General features: G+C 44.2%; 1 protein-coding gene across 2 annotated transcripts in view; it reads left to right on the top strand.

Moving 5' to 3' along the window:
* The first annotated feature begins 10,519 nt into the window (after positions 1–10,519).
* Positions 10,520–23,502, top strand: part of UNC45B (unc-45 myosin chaperone B) — a 78,392-nt gene continuing 65,409 nt past the window's right edge. Inside the window, exon 1 of one of the 2 annotated variants that reach the window (XM_069226751.1) lies at positions 10,520–10,599. The gene's annotated coding sequence lies outside the window, so the exon portion shown is untranslated. The remainder of the gene's footprint in view (positions 10,600–23,502) is intronic. The other variant, XM_069226753.1, reaches the window with a different exon arrangement.

The following is a 23,502-nucleotide window of genomic DNA, read 5'->3' as shown; positions in this document are numbered from 1 at the left end:
GGCATATGCAGGGTGTGGAATTGTCAAGAAGACCTGGAAAAACAGGGAAGGATGTGATAAAAACAAAACAATCCTAGGCAAAACTCACAATACACCACAGTGGATTGTGCAAAGGACACTCCAACAAGTCAGCCAGGGTGGGTGTACAGTGGTTAGCTCAGAAACTGAGAAAGGCAGGACTATTATTTGGCTGATGCACCATGCCTACCTGTTGAGTGTACCACTCTTACTGATTTAAGGTAACCAAAAAGTGTAAGGAACTGGCCTAAAGGGCAGGTGGCTGCAGGCTGCACAGTTGCACTGTGCAGCTCACAACACAGCAGTATCCACTTCAGAGGCTACTGCGAGCGGCTTAGGTGTGAAGCAAGACAGAGTCTATCTCAGTTGCAACAAAATCATCTTAAAATATTCCAGCAGAGGAGCTCTTCCAGGTGTGACAACCACTGATGAAAAAGAGATGTGTGCTAGCGCCAACTAAATTCTAGACCGACAACATCTGAGTTTCTTAATGTGTGGATAACAACATTGAAATCTTTCACGGGAAACAAAGGAGGCGCTGTGAGGAAAAAGGTGCAAGTTTCTTTCAGCAAAGGGTGAATTGAGTGAGTTGAAGTGGGATGCCTCAATGAGAAACAATGTCAATGTATTTTATTGAAACAGGGGAGAATACACACCTTGCTTTGGTAATGTTAACCATCTGGGGCAGTTAGGCGGGGGCGAAAGCACATCCTGGGTCAAGGGGCAGAGCCTTGTGCATAGGTATACTGCATTATAACAAGGGAATCTGGGAACAAAGAAGGATTGGAATGTTACACTAGAAAATAACGCTTAACCCCAGGTTTGTGTAATGGTGTGAGGTGTTTTCAGCAGAGACTTCGCAATTTCTAGCAATCTCAGCACTGAAGGTAAGAGTGGTGCACTGAGTGGTCCAAGATCACTCAGTCAATGCAAATCCTGGGAGATTAACTTTGCAGTTGGTAGGCGAACCTAACCCGTCTGACTGCCCCCACAGTGATAGGATGTTTTCCATACAAACACTGTCAGTGCTTGCTCTCACATTGACAGCTACTGTCCAGCACCCCGTAGATGCTACTTCATTGCTCAGCGCACCATGGGGCCAGATGTACGACGCATTTTACCGGTCACAAATGGCCAATCCGGCCATTTGCAACTGGTAAAATGCGTTTTGGCATGTAAAAAAGGTAAAATGCGAGTTGGTAACTTGTTACCAACTTGCATTTTGCTTTTGCGATTTGGTATTAAAAAGGGGCGGGTAAAGGGCATTCCTTCCTAATAGCGAGTCGCACTGGTATGTAAGGAATGTTTTGCGACCGGGAATGCGGTTGCAATACAGTCATACTTTTACTGACTCCTTGAAAGAGGTGGTAACCCATTTGCAAACAGGAAGAAATCTTTCACATATCTGGCAGCAAAGGTTGGAACACCTTACCCCTTCATCTCAGACAGTCGCCATCACTGCCTCAGTTCAGGAAAGACCTCAAGACCCAGCTCTTCACCTGATATATGAGGACACACCGCTCAATGCCTTGAGACCCTATGGGTGAGAAGAGAGCTTTAAATCATATGATTGATTGATAGGTATCTAAGGAGCCCCTTCCCCGTTGTAAATGCTTTTTTAAAAAGCAGTCACAGGCGGTGTTCTGCTGACCCCAGCAAGCCATCACCCCTGTGAGTGCCTACCATTCCCAATGGGTCGCAAATTGTGACCTGCCTCATGATTATTAATGAAGCAGGTTGTTGTAATCTGTCTCGAGGATCCTACGTGATGCAGGCCTCGAGACAACGGAATGGAATGTAAAATACGTGTAGCTCGGCGGTGCTCTCTCCGCGGCAGTTACTTGCTGACCTTGGGAGAGAGTGCACCGCGTCAGAGTTGTTCTTCAATAAAGCTTTCTTTTCCGTCTTTACGGTCGTACGGAGCGTTATTACTTCATTTTTGGCGACGAGTTGGCCAGCAAGATCACTCACCTGATGACAACCCGTCGTGGATGCTCAGGACTCACGCATCACAGACTCGCGAATTCCAAGTCCTGATCGGAGGTGTGTCCGACTTCATTTCGGCGATCCTGGTGTCAAGAAAACATTTCCTTGTACTCTCCGGTATTGACATTCTTTATTTGCTTCTTTTGTTTTTAGAGGCCGTTTGCATCCCATACGTGCTAGCTGTGTTACCTAGCAACGTGGGAACGCTGTGAACGTAGTTTTCTTAAACGCTGCGCGTGCTCTTTTTCTTGCAACACTCGTAGTTTATTACACGCTGGTTACGTCGCAACTTCTGTATTCTGCACGTTTTTATCAACGTCCCTGCATGGCGGCCACCTTTGATGATGCAAGGCCAGTGAAATTAATACCAGCTTTACTACATATTACCCCTGTTGGCCATACTGGATATATATAGTACACAGACTAATTCATTCAATTGAACAATGGGAATTTCGTGCTGTTTCACATATTGAATATGGTCCTCAACGGTGATTGACGTACTTTATACTTACTTATAAACATGGAGAATTCAGCTGCAGCAATCAGCTCTCCTCCACTATTTTTAATGCATCCTGGCGCTCCGCCAATTGAATGGAAAGAGTGGGTGGAAATATTTGACAATTATTTGGAAGCGCTGGATGGGTCGGGGTTTTCCTCTAACAGAAAAAAAGCGATTTTGCTCAGTTTTTTGGGCAATGATGGTCACCGAGTGTTTAAATATTTACCTAAGGCATGTGATCAATCTGGGCAACCTATAGATGATGTGTTTGTTGAGGCAAGATATAGATTGGAACTGAGATTTGCTAAGACTGAAAATGTGGTTTTGCGCAGATTTAAATTCTACACGCAATCTCTAAAAGAGGGAGAATCTGTAGACGAATTTGTTACTCGTTTGAGGGAGTTGTCTATTAAGTGCAAGTTTGGCCCCATGACGGAGCAGTTAATTAGGGATCAACTTATAGTGCAATGTAGAAGCAGAAAAACGCAAGAAAGGTTATGGGCTGCAAGAGATCCAAAGTTGAAAGATGCTATTGAGATCGCTAAAGTGGTTGAAGAGTCTGAGTCATGTATGAAGTTGATGGATAAGAGGGAGGTTAAATATTCTGATGATGTGACATGTGTGGAGAGTGAGGTTGCAGTTACCTCCAGAATGTGGGGTGGAAAGTCAGGTAAAGGGATGCCTGGCGGTAGTACAAGCGGTAGTGCTTTTGGCAATAAATTGTGTGCTAAATGTGGTAGTAGATATCACACTTCTGATTTTAAGAATTGTTTCCCCATAGGGAAAGAGTGCAGACGATGTGGACGTAAAGGGCATTTTGCCAGAGTATGCAAGGGAAAAGACGTATCCAAAGGGAAAGTAGCTGTGGTGGTTGATGAGGGAGAAAACCCATATGCGTGTGATGTGGTTGACAGGGTACTATATGTATCTGGGTCTGACACTAGTCTAGTAGGCGTAAGAAGAATGCAAAGGCCCAGAGCTACGTTCATTATTAGGAATGTGCCTGTTGAATTAATGGTGGACTCTGGCTCTTTATACACCATTATTCCAAAGGAATTGTTTCTTTGCAAGTGGCCGTCCACTAGATTATTACCCAAAGACATTAACCCGGGGGGTACCAAGGAGAACAAATTGATATTATAGGATACATGCTTGCAGAAATAGCTTTTAAAGGGAGGATGGTCATGGGCAAAGTGTACATATCGGAGTCAGGTCCTCCTATTTTGGGTTGGCAACATCAGTTTGATCTGTGCATTACGATTGATCCGTGTGCTCCCAGTCAAGTTATGGTTATTGGTGAAACTACTCTAGACAATATTTTGTCTGGTGCTAAGAATGTGTTCAAAGAAGAAATGGGAGTACTAAAAGGTTATGTTCATGAGATCAAATTAAAGCAAGGAGCTGTCCCTGTGCAGTACAAAGTCAGGAAGGTGCCAGTATCAGTCAGAGGTGAAGTCAAAGCACTTTTAAGTGAAATGCTGGACAGTGGGGTCATAGAACCTGTGGAGGCCTCTGAATGGCTTTCGCCTATTGTTATTTCCAAAAAGAAAAGATGGAAAGTTAAGATTTTGTGTGGACTTGAGGGGTTTGAATCAAAACATTGTGACAGACAACTTTCCTTTGCCAAATATTAGTGAATTGGTTTTGCTATGCAAAGGAGCTAGATATTTTTCTAAGTTGGATCTTAAACATGCTTATCATCAGATAAAACTTCATCCAGCATCCAAAGCTCTCACAGCCTTTGTTACCATGGAGGGGACATTTCAATTTACCCGTATGCCTTTTGGTTTAGCATCGGCTGCGAGTGTTTTTCAAAGGATGATGAGCGATGTCTTCAAAGGATTGCAGAATGTTTTATTCTTCCAAGATGATATACTTGTTTTCGGTGATTCCATTGCTAACCATAATGTCACTCTGAAAATGTTGTTGGACAGACTGTCAGAGTGTGGCTTGACATTGCAGAAGGAGAAATGTCAATTTCTGGTGAAGGAAGTTGAATACTTGGGCCACACTCTATCCGAATTTGGAGTCAAGATCTTTTTTAGGCTTAGTGGAATACTATTCTAAATTTGTAAAAAAATTTGCAAGCAAAACTGAAAATATGAAGACTTTACTACGCAAAGGAGTGAGTTTTGTGTGGGACAAGGCGCAACAACAATCTTTTCTTTCTATAAAACAAGCTGTGTGTGGTGCTGGTATTTTGATGCTGTTCGATACTAAGAAAGATACCATCATTACTGTTGATGCCAGTGCCACGGGAATAGGCGCCGTCATGTCACAAATGCATGATTCTATTGAAAAGACAGTTGCTTTTGCTTCACGGACTTTGACGACCACAGAGAGACATTATGCTGTTATTGAACGTGAAGCATTGGCTGCAGCGTGGGGTGTGGAGTACTTTCGCACATACATTTGGGGTAGTAGGATCACTCTACGCACAGATCATAAACCTTTGCTGAAGATTTTGTTGCCTGGTGGTACTGGCAAAGGTTCAGCGAGATTAGCCAGACTGGCTTCACGTCTGCAGGAATATAATTATAATATTGATTATATTCCTGGCTGGAAGAATGCTCAGGCTGATTGCTTGTCACGTCTGGCACTTGATTGGCATATTGTTGATGAGCATGAAGTTTTGAAGAGTGAGCGCGAAGGTGCTGTTGCTTCTGTATGTGTAGTTACTCATTGGAGTGGCGGAATCGTGAATGAGCAAGAGTGGCATTCAGCAATGGACGAGGACAATGTGCTGATGTATGTAATTGACCTTATTAGGAAAGGTGGTAGAAGAGAAAGTACTCTTCCTCCTTTGTTGCGACCATATGGCAAAGTGCTGGATGAACTTTCAGAGGTGTTTGGTAAAATGGTTCTACGTGGAGACAAGATAGTTCCACCCATGGGTGTCAGAAAAAAATTGTTTGATATAGCTCACGAAGGGCATCTGGGGCAGACTTTTACAAAAAAAAGGCTCAGGATGGAGTTTTGGTGGCCAGGCATGGACAGTGATGTTGTAAGCTGGATAGAAAGGTGTAGCGAGTGTATTCAGAGTGAAAAACGCCTTAAAGTTGGGGCACAGTTGCAGGGCGGTAGTATAAGAGATCCTGGAAGGCCATGGCACAGTGTGTGTTTGGACTTTATTGGACCTTTGTCAGGGGTCGGTAGAAGCAAAAGCTTTGCGCTTGTTTTGATTGATGTTTATTCGAAATGGTTGGTTGTCAAATTCATGGCTGAGGTTACCACCTTAGCTACCATTAGTGTATTGTGTGATATTTTCACAGAGGAAGGGTTTCCGGAGGTGTTAATCACAGACAATGGTACTCAGTTAACCTCCAGGGAAATGAGAGAATACTTGGAATCATGTGGGATCAGACATGCGCGCACCGCTTTGTATAATCCTCGTGCTAATGGTATTGTGGAGCGCGCCAATCGTATGATTAAAGGAGGGATACAATTAGCTAAAGTTAACAATTTGGATGTAGGGAGTGCCATTTCTGAACTGATCTGGGCATATCGCACCACTGAACATGTGAGTACTGGAAGGATTCCATTCGAGGTCATGAGGGGCAGGAAACCTGTGGGTAGAATTAAGCCATCGTGGATGCAAGAGTTCATTTCTGGATGTCAATGCCATCATGGCAAGTTCAATAACACGTTTGATTGTATAGACAAATCTGAGCGAGTTGATGTCAGAATCAAACCAGGTGATTGGGTAAAGGTTAAATCAGGAAGAGTAAGGGGAGGTATGTCCAAATTCTTAGGGCCATTCAAGGTTCTTGAAGTGCATAAATGGCATGTTGTTCTCTCTAATGGCCAACGATGGAATAAGAGGAGGGTGGCTACGTTTGCATCGAATTGGGGCGATGGTGTGTATGGAGAAAGTTGTACAGGTTACATGTTGATGGGGGATGGTGAGGTGGTGAATGATCTGTGGTGGTGATGGTTTTTCTGTGCCTGATAGTGGTGTTATGAACGAGAATACTAGGACTGCACACTCCAGTGGTGTTAGTTCAAGGCTGTTCAGTCTTAGGCCTACTCGGTCTAGGAGACCACCTGTTTTTCTTAAAGATGTTGTGTCTTGAGTTTCTTTTTCCTTTGTTCTTTACAATTATAACTGGAATTGGTTTATTGGTTTCATTTCTTTTATGTTTATGTTTTTACATGTTTTATTCCTCTTTGTAATATTAACGGGAAGAGATGTGTTTTAATCTGTCTCGAAGATCCTACGTGATGCAGGCCTCGAGACAACGGAATGGAATGTAAAATACGTGTAGCTCGGCGGTGTTCTCTTCGCGGCAGTTACTTGCTGACCTTGGGAGAAAGAGCACCGCGTCGGAGTTGTTCTTCAATAAAGCTTCCTTTTCCGTCTTTACGGTCGTACGGAGCGTTATTACTTCACAGGTCCCTTGCGACCCATTTGGGAATTGCAAACAGTATCTCAGAATCTGCAGTACATCAGTGTTTGTGACTCGCAGTTTGTGAGTCACAAAAATTGCAAATTGCAAGTCACAAACACTGAGCGTCGTGCAACTAGCCCCATAATTCTTGCACTGTTGGTCTTTTCATCCTTCACCTTGATGCAATCCATGACATTTTAAGATTGATTGAGCTCTTAAGACTGACTGATTGCTTAAAAGTGATTAATACTAGTTGATTGTTTATGGACATTTCTAACTCGCTCACTATCAGAAGTTTCTTGGCGAGTGTCTTGAAAGTTAACTAAAATGAGTGCATTTTGAAAGGGGGCATTAAAGATACTTGCAGTTTTGCCTAAAAGCGATGGCAGCGTAATTTAGATGTCTTTGTAAACTGCCGCGGCCCAAGGTCCATTGCTGAAGCCCAGCACTTTGCTATATGTGGTATATGTTGCGGTGCTAATAAAATCAACAGGGACTGATGATTCGATTCTTGTGTATGTGGCATTTATGACCCCTCTGTCGTTTTCATCGGTATTGCAGGCTGGACCGAGAACACGATGAAAAGGAAGCTCCTACCTGCTGTTTCCAGCTGTTCCGTGGGCAAAGTAGAAAGGAGCGCTACAGAGCAGCCAGCAGAGAGCGCTACGAGCAGCCAGCAGAGAGCGCTACGAGCAGCCAGCAGAGACTAGTGCGCGTAAAGAGTTCGCAGGCTGAAGACACCACCGCAAGACATCCAGCCCAGTGATGGGGTGGGCGTGAGGGGGCCATTGTTGCGAAGTTCAGGCTTCCTTATAAATATGTGACAGTTTGTGAACACCGCCCAGCACTTAATAAAGTATTTATCGAAAACATATATCAGTCTTATGCGTCACTATAAATGTTTGTGCACCCCAGAAGGAACAACTCAAACAAGAAGTCGTCCCGTAACTGCGACTCAGAGACAGTGCTCATGGTTGAAGAAAATGTTCTCAGTCTCAGGGTCTTGGTAGACCCCATAAAATGTGTAACTAACATAGCCATGTTACTGGTTTGATTGCTTAGCGGGCACCTTGATTTTTTCTAGCGCCAACGTCTTAATCATCTTCCTTACGTCATAAGGCGACCCATGGTCAGCCTCCCTGAAAACACCTCTTTACCTGAAGTGATGTTCCTTAGTGCCCACACGCTGGGGGAGGGTGCTACAAAATGGCTGGGCTTCAGCTTATTAAATGTAAAGAGCGATCTGTCTTGGAAGTGCATCATGGATCACCTCATGATATAAGGAAGAGCGTAAAGTGACGTAAAAGGGCGTAAAGCAACGTAATTATAGAGCAAACCTCGAAGGTTAAGTCTCAGTTGATGAAGGCCCATCAGGACAACCGTAGCCAAACGCATGTGTGAATGTATCGCTCTCTCCTCTTTAGCCCACTCCACGCTTAACTGATGCTACAAGATCACAGCAAGGCAATAAGACCAACCACTGGACACCAGGCACAACATCCGATAACATCCGTTGTACACCCACACTCTAGCAGCCAACAACAGTATTTAGAAACAAGCAAATCTAGATCTCTCTAGTTCGTGCTCCGCTGCAAGTTTATGCACAGCTGGACATGACATTTAAGGGACACCTCTCAGGTCCTCATGCATGACACCAGTGTCATATAAGCCACACTATACACACTCACTCTCCTGACCAAGCACAACTAAAGGAGTAGCGTGCAATCCGTCCACGTAGGGCACTCCAGGGTTCCATCAGGGTATGATGTGCTACACAAATGCAACTACAATGCATGTCCTACATATTCATTGGGGGAGAGACCAGATGCAATCCCTGCAGCATCCCAGTAAACTACTGTGAGGACTGCAGGTGGGTGCGCTCTAGCAGATGTATATGGAGAGCCAAGTATGAGCCAAGCCAGGAGTCTGGCTGGGCTCCAAGAGTCACAAAACAAGCTGTGCCGTCAAAAGACTGATACAGCAACTGTCAAATCAAATGTGATTAAGAGTCTTTCAAATTAAAGCAGGTTATTTCGTCAGCATTTGTGTTTCACATTAGTGCATCAGATCATGTCACTGCATCACCATCTTTGAAAGTTAATAGATATTAAACCATGTTGAAGTGAGATTTTTACACAGCACATATCCCGAACTTAGGGCCAGATGTAGCAAAGGTTTTAACCCATTCTGTGTCTATGGGAAAAAGTGTTCGTACATATAGCCCTTAATTTCTTCCTCAGTTTGCCTAAGGTTTGCTGCTTAATTACAATGAGACACAGTGAAGTAAACAGATTAGCATAAGACCACACAGTTTTGTCAAGGAGCTGCGATTTGGAATCGCCTTTGTTGGTTACACATTGTGCTGTTTTGCCACTTGATAAATATCTATTCTCTCACTTTCAGCCACATAGGATAATATTTTGAGTTCAGTTATTTATTGAACTAAATTAGTTCAGTGTTCAATAAATACAAGTACCACAGGTTAGCTGATCCCACACACGTGGGTGCTTTAATTGTTTCGGCCACCCCATTTTCCTTGTGGCTATTGATGGTTCACGTGGCGTTGAGTGGAGGGCTAAAGTCCACCCAGTGCCTACTATCCCTATTACGCCCCTTGATGATTATGGGTTGAAAGGCAGTGCCTGGGATAATTGGCTCAGCTCTGTTTTGGCTCGCCAGCCCCAATGGGACAAGGGCCGAGGTAGAGACAGTCATTCATCCTGAGCAGGCTCGAGCCTTGCTGGCTTACCCAACTGTGGCAGGGATCATGAGTTACCCTCCCTCCACCCCCTTCGGACCCATGCACCCACACTGGATAACTATGGACTGCAACAAACAGGTGTGGCTTTGTATAAAAATGCTGTGGGCTCCAGCAGAGGTGCTTTAACATTCAGTCCTCTATAGAGTGCAACGCAGCGGCGTGATGCATACATTCAAAAAAAGTGTATGTCTTGTGACGTTGGAGTGCAGAACGTGTCCCATTTTTTACGTCATAGCATTGAGGTGTGCAGTCTCTTTCCTGTCTCTCGCTTGTCATCAAAACACGTGACGTTTTAATACGAGTACAAACGTTAATCAGTTTTAATTTCTCGGCGTTAAATTCTTCTTAATTACGCTGCATCCCTGCTCATGCACCAGTCATTTCACTAATGTCCCTCTCAATGCAAGGCCGCAGTGGTTTCCCAGGTTTCGCAAGCGCCTACCGCGGCCTAGCCTGGAAGGTGCCGGCCGCTCCAGCACCTTCCAGAACCTGCTGCGCTTCTCTGGATGCAGCAGCTGCCCGGGCCGTCTCACCCCAGCCATGTGTTTCCCAAGCCCCAGCTGACGCCCGCTTCCATAAATAGACAGGTAGGGTCGTGGGCATTAGGAGAAGAGGGGTGCGGGGCGCGGGTTTCATCAATATTTCCAAAGCTCTGGAGCTCAGAGTACCCCGTTCTCCACAACTGGGCCAGTGTTCCAGGTAGCGAGCTTAAATGCGGTGCCCGGTGGGTAAATTCAATACTCTGTGTCATTATCAGCGCCACTGAAGCAGGAGGGTTCCCCCGGGGCCCCGTGGTGAGTGCACCCCCCCATGGGCGCTTGAGCTCATATCATGGAGATATATATAACCTGAATGAGCCTCGCCTACCAGAGCACACGAGGGGACGAGAGCAGGTCGACGGGCGAGCACAAGAGCCCAGAGAGTTTCCAGCACTTCCTTTTAATACAGTGAGTGTCTTTCTGTTTATTTGACTTTTTTCAGAGCTGTCGATGTTGTGCACGGGGTATAGTATAGGAACGCTTCATATAAACAGAACTAACAAGTGCAGGCCTGTGCCCACTAAGGCCCACCCGAGATTCTGCGCTAGTGCTAAGACTTGTCACTGGCTGCACAAAGCGCTAGGCCTCCTTGTGTAGGCTTCACAGCTTCCGAAGATCAACGCAAAAGCAGCAATAATTTTAAAACCCTCTATAGATTTGACTTCATGATACAAGATCGGTGGAGCCCCGATTTTTGTTTTAAGATCTACAGTTGTATGTCCAGGATGTTTAAGTCATAGTCAGGCATGTGACTGACTGACCCACTGCTACCGACCTTCCAAGGGAGGCAGCATTCGTTTGGAAAATCGCCCATTATTCCTACAGGCTGGCCCCCGGGACCAAGACAAATTGTCAGAACCTTAATCAGTGTATGCCAGTGACATCTTAAGGATTTGTGGGTCTCCCGGCGAATATATTTTGGGTCTCTCTATATGGAACAGATTTGAACCCATTACCCGTTTTTGGCTCATTAAAGCCGCCATGATACCATACAAGTTGGAATTATATGTTAAACGTGCGGAAACGGGGACAGGCAAAAACTGTCCGGAGTTCCAGCCGCGTGTCCGCCAGGCACATAGTACCAAAGAAAGCTTGAGCAGGCATTGCTAAAGTCATTTATTTTCGAGTTTGGATGTAGAATTGTTTACTTGCAACAAAAACACTTTATGTGAAAATCAGTGTCTAACTAGCTTGTTACTCCCACTGTAAGAAGAAACATGCTAAGGATGACTTCTTAGATGTTCAGTAGATTCGTGCATAATAAAAATGCTACTTGTGCACATGGAACTTGAAATTACAGATTTATTTGCAAAATATGTCTAAGCCAAATATATCCGCTGTCATTATTGGCATTGTTACTGCAACAGTGAAAATCAAAGTGTTGCTTTTAGTATTTTGACCATCCTGCTGGTTAGAATCGAATAACGTTCTTCTATTTTCTCTTGCACTGCATTGCCCCTCTTCACTTTATGTGTAAGCGGTTCAGTGGCCAGACAGTACCTGTGATCCCTATGAGTGAGATGAATGGGGCAGGGCGAGATGCAGGAGATGGACCGCGACCTAAAGATAACAGTGTTTGCAGCTAGAAACCTGAAGTATAGGAACAAGATGACAAGGATAGAGGTGATGTAGGAGGACACAAGCTATGGTGAGAAGTAAATACAGAAAGGTGAGGTAGCCCTAAGGAAATATACAGGGGGGTCGAAAGACAAAGATGTGGGGGTGGCAGGGAGGCAGGGGAATGGGTAAAGCTTTAGAGTGAGAAGAGAAGCAGAGCTAGGTAGAACGAAATGTAGACAGAAAGGCAGAGCACTACGGTACTTCAAGAGGCGAGGTAGAGATACAGAGGGGTATTGTATAAAAAGAGGTGAATTACAGGTAAATGCAGCAAAACGTTAAAACTTGAGAAAGAACAAAGATGCAAGGTAAATAGAGAGCGAAATGAGAAGGTTTAATGGAAAACAGGACAAGTAAAGAGAGCTACAGGGAAGAGGAAATGCAGAGAGTAGGCCACGGTAGCAGAGATATGGAGCGAGGAGAGGGAAAGATGATTATTTTAACTACAGCTCTGATTGCTGAGCTGGTCACACAAGGGGGAGGAAGCAGTGCAGAGCCAAATGTATTCAAACCCTGGCTGGCTGCGGCTTATTCCACCTGTGATGATTGTCTAGCGCCTCGCACAGCCTTTGCACAGGCTTGCAGAGGTTGTGTGGACTGTCTAGCAGGACATTTGTACTGGAACCATACTCTTCAGGTACAAACTCAAATACATGCCTAGACAAACTCTTAAACATTTCACACATTGTAAGGGTGCTCTGTAGTGCAACACACATGCAATGTGTGAAATATTTGGCGAAATGAAAGCATTTTCCAGGTTAAGGCCTGCTTAAAGGAGGCTTTATTTTTTAACGCAAACCCTGCACTGCTGCCTTAGTAGATTGGGCTTTCCTCCCAGAACCGTGGATGCTTTTGCTAATCCACCCAAGTGATGCCCCCTTGTCGGCTATTTTGGGGTGAGAAAATGACACATTTCCAGCGTAAAAAAAGTAACCAGCCATGTAAGAATCTGAGCTGCTTTGCATCACTCTGTTTGACTTTGCCCCAGTGCAAAGCCTAAGTAAATATGGTTCCAGGTTTATGTTAAGCATGCTGGTTTCTCAAATTAGAATACGTTCTTTTTTATGAGCAGTCGTACTATAGCAGGAATTGTGATTGTCCCACACAATTTACCAGGAGGCCCCTGTCAGTTGCCCACTGTGCTCAAGCCTTAGAAGGCCCCTGTGTGTATCCAAGGCCTCTGTGCATCATTTGTGCCTCAGTCCGACCTATGCTGCGAGCACGGCGAGGCCTGGGACTTGGCAGTGTTCCAGTTCTCTCCAGCGAAGCTGCACATCCGCAGCTGTAGCGCTGAACTTGCCAGCAGCAATGTGCCTACCATCATCATAGGCTTTTGTCTCTCCCACAGCGCTTTAACAACCAGGCACTACTAACTATTTCTGACTTGTTAAGCCATTCTCCACTTACAGCATCCCTTATCCAACGAGGCCCTGTTATGACACCGTCATTAAATAGGACTGTACAACCCAGAGTAGCAAACAATTTAACGCTATACCTCCAGAAAGGAAAATTGTTTAAAGGGGTTTGGATGAAAAACATCTAAATCGATTACAAGCATTGGCAAAGCCACAGGGTTCTGTTTATATTCAAGTGAAAACGCTTAATTATTGATTGTCTAATTTGTGTGTGAATGAGTGTGTGCATGGTCCAGTGAGTACGAGGATGGATGAATGCCTGGGTGCCTCTGTGGATGAGCACGTAGATAGGTACATGTTACACCAACCCTACCAGTTAAGACCTCAGACAGTAAAGTCAGGAAGTATGAACACCATGCCAGATGACACAGCTTTTCACGTGACTCGCTAGCTGAACTCACTCCTCCCTGCTTTTTGTGGGTTCAGAGGCAGAGAGCTGGGCCCTGCTTCTTCGGCAGGCATCGCGTGTCCTCCATCCCGTGTGGCATGCGTTTGTGGGACGGCAGCATACAAGGCCGCCATTGTCCTGTCCCCGGCAACATGGCAGGCTGGGCTCCTGCGTGCTTCTGCAGGTCTCCCTCGCCCTGCAAGCGCGTGCACCTGCCACACTGCTGGGTGACCGAGGTGGGGTCATTTACAACAAAGGGATCTTGTTTCCTGAGTGTGGCACCCAGTGCTAACACTACCCAGAGATACTACGACCCGGATGTTACGATATTGCGCAACATTTTGGGAAGCAAACATTTTAAAACGCACTGTCTTTAAAACAAATTAAGTAGACACTTAACAGAGTGGCAGCTCAAAATAAAGCTATTTTAACCTCAAATGCCAGCAAGATGACTGACTGAGGGGGAAGTTGGCTGCTGGTTAAGGTGATGTTCTAAAATTCAGAAGTTCAAATGCCATAGGAACCGAGATGCACCTCAGTGACAAACCCCACAAAACATGAAAAGGAATTGTTTGTGTTCCCGTCCAGAATGCCTGATCTAGCAGTTGGAACTGGACAAACATTTTATTTGTGTGTGTATATAGCGCTGGCTACCCTAAATGAGGTGTTGAAGCGCTTTGCGGCAAGTAGCACTCTATTCCGAAACCTAAGGTTAGAGGTAAATAGGTAGTAGAGAAATAATGTGTGCTTCTTTTTCCTTGTAGGATTAGTTGTGATTAAGTTTGTCAAGTTTGTGCGCTGGAGATTTCATGCATTTCCTCTAGTACTTTGCATAGGGATATATTAATTGAAGTGGATTAGTAAAGGGGGGAGTTGAGATGTTATTGGTAGTATTGGACATGCACACATTAGTGGCCTGAATTAGACAGAAAGAGAGAAGAGTTTGGAAAGCATGTTTGGGAGTCTATTGTAGTCTGAAAGGCTTGGGATGAATCATAGAGTGTAGAGAAAGGCAGAGGTGGGAGGATTGGTTTTAAATAAAAATAGTATATTCATGAAGCATACATACAAACACATATATGTAAATACATGATGGACTCAAATGCAGAGCAGAGTAATTACCAATGGATGGGATTGTTTTAGGATCCCCACCCATCACTCATTTGCTTTTCCCATGTGTTTGTATCCTGGCAAGGCAGACTGTGCTTTTGGTCGAGGTTGGTAAATTGCTTAACATAAATTGTGTAATAGGGTTTAATATTTACAATCCTTGGAAATGGCACAATGCGTTATTTAAATGTTGTTAAAATCTTTCTTGAGTTGAAAGCCCCCAGGCTTCGCCTGACTCTTACTTGCAGGTATGGGGAAGCCTATAGTTGAGAACTCTATCATTGCCCCATTCCCTGAAGCTGACATCCAGAAGGCAGGGCGAGAAGGGTGGTCGAACATTACACAAGAAGGGATGAAAGGCCATTCTTTGGTGCAGCATGGGCACGCAAGGGCACAGCGGCCTCAAGCGATAGCACCATTATACAAATACTGAGGGCTTATTGGAAAGGAGACTTTAAACACTGAAAGCAGCACCAGTAACATAAGAACCAAAGGCTTACTTGAAATAAGACCAAGAAAAATATTTCAATTCTCAGTAATGTCTTACCCGGTGCTTCTGATCCTGAAAACAGTGTCCCTCATGCGTTGTGATGGAAGTGCTCCCTCCCTATGAGGTGACCTAACACACCTACAGGAGGACACCATGATGGTGGGAAAGAAATACTCCTCTGGTCTGATCCAAGATGTGATTGGCATATTCTCCAACCAGTGGCTGAAGAGGGTTGACCCAAAAACAACCAATGACTGAAAGGGATGGCCCAAAGACTGTGTATGTTTTTCCAAATCAAAAGTTTTATTGTTGTGTCAGTGGGACAGGGAGAGAGGTTTTCAGGATATGTAGAGGACGAGAGGAAGAAAGAAGAGTACATGGATGTCCCCCTGTTGTGTAGGCTTTAAATTAAAACAAGCTAATCAGTGGTGGATAATTGTCCGCCTCAGGGTGGGAAGGTGGTGGCACCACGTTGGAAGTGTTCATTGAAAGAGCTAACAATTCTCATTATAGGACATTAAAATGTATTATTTTACACTAAATATGACATTTACAATTATTTCTTCAAAACTTATTGCGTTTTCCAAATTTTGATTTTACTTTTTTACACAGATCCCATAAAACAGCCACTGCCACACACTTTTAGACTGGTCTCCACAATTGTTTAACCTCTCATCGTATACATCAGCCTTCATGCTTTATAAAAAAAAAAATGTGTACCTCAAAGAGGGTGTCTGCGATAAAGAAATAAATGATTTATTGCATGATTAAACGTATGAGTAAGGAACAAATCAAAGGCAAGAATGAATGCATTTTTGATTGAATGAAAAACATGAATCCCTCATGTGGTGTTCGTAATAACCATTCTAATCAAAGATTAACACCATGTGGCACATTTCGCAATGGAGTTGACACTATGATGTAACGATTGTTGGTTGTAGGGTACACTGCTGAAAAGGTAGAGAGAGGGGTTTGTATTAACTGTGAAGTTCCACTCACTCACAAAAATGGTAAACTTGGGTGCTTATGTGCAGTACTTTTTTGCCGTCGGAAACAGGCCAGTTTGCAAAGTTGGCCTATTTCCGACCGCCAAAAAGCAACTTCTAATGTCCATATACCAAATTGCGATTCAGTTACTTGTTTCCGAGAGCCAATTTAGTTTAGCAATCAATATTTGAAAGGGGCATGTTTAGGGCATCTGTTCCAAATACATATTCGCAATGGTATGTATGAATGTTTTGTGAACTAATTACGGTCGCAAAATATTCATATTTTAGCGGCATCTCAAAGAAGGTGTTAACCATTCCCAAATGGGAAGGGATCCCCAAGGGAACCCTTCTCCATTGTGAATGCTGAAACAAATATTTTTTAAGGGCAAGCAGTGGCCCCCTGGACGACTTATTGCTCTTCAGAAATGAAACAAACGTTTCATTTTATTTTGTGACACACATCCTGTTTTCCTTTGAGGAAAACGGGCTGCCTTTCAAAAACACAGAAGACTGCTTTATTAAAAAGCAATCACAGACATCGTTGTCTGCTGTCCCCTGCAGGCCGCCAGCCCTATAATGACTGCGATTCCTAATGGGTCGCAAACTGTGACCTAGCTCATTAATATTCATGAGGTAGGTTGATTTGCGACCCACTAGGAATCCCCATTTAAGTGGTGTACAGTGTTGTACATTAGACATCGCAATCCATACATTTTGTACAAATGACCCTTAGTTTTGACAAAGGTGAGCAAAGCAGGTGCTTCTTGAGGTGGTGTTCATAACTTGCTCCCTGTAATCAGTAATAATGTTCTGGTAAAATTAGGTTTCCAAACTTCTACAGATCTTTTACAAGTAACTATACAGCGCACCTAAGTAAGTCATCAATTGAAGAAAGGTTTATTTCAAGGCACAGTTACTTATGCATAAAACAACATGTGAACATTATGGTTGGGACTCATTCCTACTGATTTTTCACCAAAACATAGTTCTCCCTCTGGCGTTAGCCGGCCACCCAGCATTTCTTTGCCTTATAATGCCTAAAATCATGGGTTCATAATGGAAAACTGTAGGTAGAAGAGTGCAAATTAGAAAGACGTCCAGATAGATTATCAAGCCTGAAATGGTACTGTCTGAGATCTCCGCACTTTGTTATGCATGTTTCAGTTTGCTGAGCAGTATCACACTTTACATAACAGTACACTTCATTTGAAACCTCACAGCTGATGTTTGGACTCACTCCTTCCAGCACTGACAGCATTTTAGATGCACTGGCCAGCCCAGTGACTTATTGTCTGTGTGAATGTCAGTAGCTTTTCTGTGGCCTCTGTTCTGTGGCCCGACCATCTAAATAATTGCTCCAACCCTACTGGCCTTTCAAATGTACTAGCCTGGCTATAATTTTCACTCCCCCAAAGCTACACTGCCCTGTAAGAGACACTTGCATCATCATGTTACTGACTACTTTGCAGTCAGGTACCCAGCACTGGTCAGTCCAATGTGACGGAATCTTTCCAAACCAACTTGCCTCTCCGAGGTACCAACCTACCAGAAATTCCCCCCATATTGTTATCCCGTCGGCCTCTACATGTCATGCAGTTTGAAACATGAAGGTTTCAGCCTGGTGCTTCATACATGACACTGGTGAAGTGTAAGCCTGGTTCATCAGCTTTAAAGTGCAGGCAGCCCTTGGCTATCAATAACTCATAATATTGATTGATATATGGAAGGCTCTGTTTTACTTGTGCGTGCTGAATGTCTGGTCATGGACACAGCACCTGTAGTATTTGTTATCAGCCTTCAGCTTATGTGTCTGTTGTGAGTAGTAAATGGTGCCTCTGAAAATACTGACCATAAGCTCCTAGCGCACCTTCCAGCTATTAACCATCCTAAGCAATCTTTCCAAAGAATGTTTCTTGTCTGTCTACACCATTTTAATTGAGCGTGGATCTTCTCTCCATCCCTTAGGTGTAACAGAAATCGTCATTGTTGGAAATGGCCCTTTCTTCAGGGTTATCCCCAAACCTTTTACCTTCCTCCTCCTATTTTTCCAACCCTCTTTGTGTTGGCTTTAGGACTTTGGACACTTAACCACTGCTAATCAGTGCTAAAGTGCATGTGCTATCTCACCTAAAACATGGTATAATTGTCTTACACCTGTTTAGCTTATTTAATTTACCTTTAAGTCTCTTGAAAAGTGGTATACCATATACCTAGGGCCTGTAAATTATATTCTACTAATGGACCTGCAGTGCAGATTGCACCACCCACAGAAGTAGCCTTTCAAAGTTGTCCCAGGCCTGCCACTGCAGTGCCTGCATACGCAGTTTACTGCCCCATTGACATGGCAAATCAAACTACTTGTCAAAACATCAAGTCCCTTGTTACTTTACTTTTACTTTTTACTACACCTACGTCACCCCTAAGGTAGGCCCTAGGTAGCCCCATAGGCAGTGTACTGTGTATGTAAAAGGTAGGACATACATTTTTATGTGTTACATGTCCTAGTAGTGACAAACAGCCTATTTCGTTTTTACTACTGTGAGTGCTGCTCCTCTCATAGGTTTGCATTGGGAATTCCTTATATATGTCTAAGTGGTAAATCTTGATCTGTAAGGAGTAGCGTGGGCATGTTTGGTATGTTTGGAATGGTAGTGCGAAATCCTGCTTACGGGTGTAGGTGGATTTTACATTACTATTTTAGAAATGTCACTTTCAAAAAGTGGGCATTTCTCTGTGCTTATAACTCTAGTGCTTTGCAGCCTGACTCCAGTCCATGTCTGGGGCAGAGCGACAGCTCCACTTGGTGCATACTTTCCAGACAGCCATCACACAGGAAGGGATGGGTGTGACAGAGGAGACATCTACATACGTATAGTCATTACGGGCTGGGGAGAAGGTGGGTCGTTCACACCTTACATGTGAATAGACTGTGTCCTGCCCTCACAGAATGGACTGATTACCCCCTACTGATGTCTGGAGACAGGACTGGGTTGAAAGGGTGTTGTGCTTCACTTGAAAAGGTTTCCTTTGAAGTTAGCCCCTAGACAAAGGCATTTTTGGAGTATATGTGCAGGGGCTCTCGCCCATGATTTTTAGAGCACTTTTGGGACTGGGACTGAACCTCTTCGAGAGCGTGGGCAGAGGAAGACTATTGGAAGCTACACAGCCCTGGAGCGAGGGTGGGGGGGCGCCAGCAGCCCCAATTTTTGTCCTTGTTGCCCATTAGCCTGCCTGGGACCTCAAGTGTGCAGCTTCCCCTCCTAAGAAGGTATAAAGAAAACAACCCCTAAGGGTGTGGGACCCCGCACAGCAACTCCAAGGAACATACCTGTGAGACACTTGGCCTGAGATGTAACATTACGGTACAGATTCCCCATGGAGGCCCTAATTGCCTCAGAGGGGGTGTTGTGTTTATGGATCTAGAGATAACCATATTACCAGTAGTAGGTGTGCAGGAGCTCCTGTGCCCTGCGTAAGAATGTTTAATGAGCCCGCCCAGTCTAGTAGGGATTCAGGTGTTCCGGGGCCTATGTTTCATTACTACTGCTGATGTTGTTATTGTAACCTTCTGTGCTTATGGTAATATTTGGTGATGAATGTGGCATGTTCCTATCCTTTGTACTGTACAGTGCCTAAGAGGAGCATAGGAGCGTTGTGCCCTATAATGTTTTTGGGACATGTGTGCAGTGGGGATGCTGTGCGCAGGGGGGATGCTTTGGTAATTCCATATGTATTGTGGTTGGTGCCCTGATGCAATGATGTATGCTGTTTTACCCTTGCATTGACAGGATAGCGAGAACCATTTCAAGGATTTCATAAGATGTACAGTGTTGCTGACTCGTGTGTTTTCATTCTCCAACCTGCACATTTCCTGCCCTGATATCCTAATATGTCATTATGTCTTGTAGAATCAGGATAATGAGTATTATCTTTGAGGTTGCATTGTATGCGCAGGGTTGATGGTCTCTGTCAGTTGGCCTTGTGTCACTGATGTGAGTGTGTTGCACAGGACCTTTACCCATGACCTGTGAGTATAATTCTGACTGCTCTGTACCAAGCTACCAGGGGGTGAGCACAGGTTATCTTTGGTGTGTAACTTACCCTGACTAGAGTGGTGGTTTCTGCCTGGCTGAGGTGCTTACCCTAGCCAACCAGAAACCCCATTTCTATCAGACATGAAGTATCACCTATGTACAACTTGAAATCACTCCCAAGGTATGAGTGCTGCAGGATTGATGGCACTCACAGCTCTCTGCAGCCCTTGCGAATGCCACCTCCTGCAATACGATTCCTAAACTGCCTGTGCTCCCACCACCACAGAACCAGGAAGCGTATCTTTATTCCATGACCAAGTCTTTTATTACACACTGCTTTCTTACATCCACTCCCTCCATCTTCCAGTATAGAACCTTTTCTCTGCTGCCTCTTCCGATAGTTCTTTGCGCTCTTTGAAGTGTCTGAACTACTGTCCCTTTTCCTTGTACCTCCTCTGTACCTCTTCAGTACTTCGCCTTAATGTTTGCTATCTTCTCTATTCTCATCCATCACCCCTCAATACATCCAGTTGCCTTTCTCTACCATTGTCATTCTTTTAATATCTTCAACACCTTTTTGCAGAAGTTGTCCTCTGCATCCTCTTTCTCCTCCAGGGCCACCATTCCTGCAGGTATGTGTGAGAGTCCCAGCAGAGTGTTGCGACACCACAGCAGTTGCAAGGTCTTGCAGAGCTGAGTACAAGCTCAGTACAAGCCACATGTCTGGAGGTCCTTCAGCAATCCAAACAGTGTTTCTCCTTGAGGAAGGAAAAATAATTCAAGTGTACATGGTCCCTGGATTACTTTGGGAGACTCCAGAATAATGATTGGTCCCTTTGCAAGACCATGGATTTATGAAGAAACCAGAAGAAACTTTTCGGAAGAGTGTGAGAGAACACTCTAATTAGCAAGCTGTAAGCAGGTTCTCTTGAGTGCTGCAACACAGAGCAGCACTGTGAGGCCTCAGCCCCACCACGCTTTGCATGGATTGCAAGTGGCACTCATCAACCCTTTGGGAGGACCCTCAAGTGGGTCCATCTCCAAGTGGAATTACCAGAATCTAGGAGCCCAATAAAATAGATGGCCCCAGCATTAGGCCTGATTGAACTACCGGCACGCAGATACTTGTATGCAGGTGGTGTCACAAATCATGTCATTACAAGGTACAGAAAACGACGAAGAATGACTAGAACCTAACCCACTGATTCCTTGTGAGTGCAATAAGAGGGTGATGCTCAGTGATTTACTACAAAGGTTACCAATCCTGTTGGGATGTTGGAGGAATTGATCTCACATATGTGGTTTCTTGTCCACAATTGTCGTTTCTACTCACTACTTCTGCTACAACCCCAGAGTAGCTGTGGGGCACTTATGGGTAGCCCCCTCTAGGGAGGGAGGAGGTGCCTCTGCCTGTGGTGAGAGAGATGGAGCATTAACTCACATGAGTAAGACTTTGCCACAAGTACTGGAGTCTATGAGGTGCAGTGAGTGACTCTTTGATCCTTAAGTGTGTGAATATAACTGTCCTTCTGAAGGATCAGGGTTGCCTTTAGCGATATCGCGATTTTATGCCCTGCTGCGGCACATAAATTGGGTAAATCAGCTTCCTGCTTATGGCAGCCAGTTATTTGGGTGTACTTGTATTTCTTTCATAAACGCTTTCTGAACCCACCACCGAGAGGGAGGCACTCCAGATATTCTCGACGGACGATCCTCTAGGCCCCTATTGTACATGTGCACGGTTGACAATGACGAGACCCCCGTCATCTACAGGTAATGTCAGGAGGTTTGCGACTTAAGTGGTAAAAAGTGTGTGTGTGTGGAGAAAGCAGGACTCTAGTCCCCTGCCTCGGCAGCCTACCCTCTCTAGTACACAGATTTTTCGCTCATAACTGTTCCCTGCCATGGCCCTTTTTTTGAATTTTCAGTGCACTGTTCCCCTTCACACCTCTAACAGACACTTCCACACTTTCTGGCCGTTTCATTTCCCCTCTCCATCCAGTGTCATCTTAAGGATTTTGGGGTCCCTGGGTAAATATAAGTTGGGGCCCATAGTTCGGAACAAATTTGCATTTTATTCCCCTTTTTCTGCTATTTCAAGACTGCATGATGCCAAACAACATTGAATTATATTTTAGATTCTCAGAAACAGTATACTACAAAAACAACCAAAATATGCCTTGGTTATGGCCCCAAAAATCCTTAAAATTTTACTTAGCAGAGAGAAAAAGATTTAGAGAGAGAGGTAGGCTGAAAGAGAGAGGTGGAAGCAGATAGAGACGGGGAAAATTTACTATCGTAGGCAGTCAGAATATTCAGAGCAGCACTTTGATGTTTATTGTTGCAGAAGGAATGCCAATAGTCACCAGTTTTAAGGCATGAACAAAGTGTGCAACAGTCCAGGGCCCCCACCTTCCAACTGCGTTTTGCTGTGCTAGTCGAGACAATATTTAACAATATGTTGAATCTCTAGAAATGGAGACACATGAAAACAACCGAGAACTCAAGTTGCCTCGTCTTCACCATCCAGATAGTACCAAAAAAAGCTTTATCAAGCATTGCTAAAGCCATTTCTTTTTGAGTCTGGATATAGTTTTGTTTTTTACTTTACACTTTATGTAGAATTCAGTGTATACACAGCTTGTTACTTACACTGTAGGTAAAACATGGTAATGAAGACTCGTTAGGTGGTTAGTGGATTAGTGCATAATATTAAAATAATATTTATGCACATAGAGCTTGAAATGGTAGCTTTACCATATATGAGATTCCAAATATTTCTAAACACAAATATATCCCCATTCACTATTGGCATTCTTGGTGCAACACTAAAAATCAAAGTACTGCTATAAATATTTTGACCATTCAATTGGTTATAATTGAATAACTGTCTTATAATTTCTCTTGGCTTGCCTTGTCCCTATTTCCCATTGTATATGTAAGCATTTGTCTGGCTAGACAGTTACCTGTGACACCTCTGAGAAAAATTAATGGGATGTGGTGAGAAAGAGCAGATGGCCAGAGACATAAAGATAACAGTGAAGCTATAGATGTGAAATAGAGGCAAGAGGGAGATAAGGAAAGAGATGATGTAAAAAGACGTGAGGTGGGGCGAGAAGTAAAGAAAATACAGAAAGGTGACGTAGCCATAAGGAAAGATAAAGAGAGGTAGAAAGAGGATGAGAGAGGTGGAGAAAGAGAGATAGGAGATAGGTAAGGCTTTTGAGTGTACAAAGAGATAGAGTGAGTCAGAGATAGGGAGAAGGAC

Source organism: Pleurodeles waltl, chromosome 3_2 (assembly GCF_031143425.1).
Source record: "Pleurodeles waltl isolate 20211129_DDA chromosome 3_2, aPleWal1.hap1.20221129, whole genome shotgun sequence".
NCBI lineage: Eukaryota > Metazoa > Chordata > Amphibia > Caudata > Salamandridae > Pleurodeles > Pleurodeles waltl.
The sequence above is the reverse complement of the archived record's forward strand: the minus strand, read 5'-3'. Positions and strand labels throughout refer to the sequence as shown.